The sequence below is a fragment of the Colobus angolensis genome, unplaced genomic scaffold (genome assembly GCF_000951035.1).
Source record: "Colobus angolensis palliatus isolate OR3802 unplaced genomic scaffold, Cang.pa_1.0 Scaffold25, whole genome shotgun sequence".
Classification (NCBI taxonomy): Eukaryota; Metazoa; Chordata; class Mammalia; order Primates; family Cercopithecidae; genus Colobus; species Colobus angolensis.
This window is the reverse complement of record NW_012115710.1, coordinates 681202-682189: the sequence shown is the minus strand read 5'-3', so window position 1 is coordinate 682189 and position 988 is coordinate 681202. Positions and strand designations below refer to the sequence as shown.

Below are 988 nucleotides of genomic sequence, written 5' to 3'. Positions count from 1 at the left end.
TATGGGAGGAGTTCTTATCTTTACAGAAAATGAGAAGCAGAGAGAGGGGAAAGCGTGGATTTAGTTGTAGAGAAAGTTCTGACATCCAAGTGAGGGATGTTTCACCACACGATGTTTTCTGAGTTGTGTTTTATTACACTTCTTTTTTTTTTTTTTCCGGAGATAGAGTCTTGCTTTGTTGCCCAGGCCAGAGTGCAGTGGCACAATCTCAGCTCACAGCAACCTCTGCCTCCCAGATTCAAGCAATTTTCTTGCCTCAGCCTCATCAGTAGCTGGAATTACAGGCAGGCGCCACCACACCTGGCTAATTTTTGTATTTTTAGTAGAGACGGAGTTTCACCATGTTGGTCAGGCTGATCTTGAACTCCTGACCTCGTGATCCACCTGCCTCGGCCTTGCAAAGTGCTGGGATTATAGGCATGAGCCACCACACCTGGCCTTATTATACCTTTTGAAGAGGTCACAATACCCTCTCAGTATGAATTTCTGATGTTTGTGGATAACACAAAAGAAATCAATACAGGAGCTGGGCACAGTGGCTCATGCTTGTAATTTCAGCATTTTTGGAGGCTGAGGCAGGCAGATCACCTGAGGTCGGGAGTTTAAGACCTGCCTGACCAACATGGAGAAACCCCGACACCAAGACCTGACTGACCAACACGGAGAAACCCCGTCACTACTAAAAAAGAAAAAATACAAAAAGTATCCAGGCATTGTGGCTCATGCCTGTAATCCCAGCTACTTGGGAGGCTGAGGAAGGAGAATCGCTTGAAGCAGGGAGGCGGAGGTTGCGGTGAGCCAAGATTGCACCACTGCACTCCAGCCTGGGCAAAAAGATTGAAACTCCATCTCAAAAGAAAAAAAATAAAATAAAATAAAATAAAAATCAATGCAGGTTTCTCCTTATAGAAATGTTAGAAACTTTTTTTTCTTTTTGAGACAGTCTTGCTCTGTTACCCAGGCTGGAATGCAAAGGTGCCATCTCAGT

The 988-nt window shown here is 44.7% G+C and overlaps 1 protein-coding gene across 1 annotated transcript in view; it reads right to left on the bottom strand.

Moving 5' to 3' along the window:
* LOC105514829 (zinc finger protein 813-like) overlaps positions 1-988 on the bottom strand; it is a gene marked incomplete at its 3' end in the record, with an annotated part of 35186 nt that overhangs the window by 3577 nt on the left and 30621 nt on the right. The gene's annotated exons all lie outside the window — the stretch shown is intronic.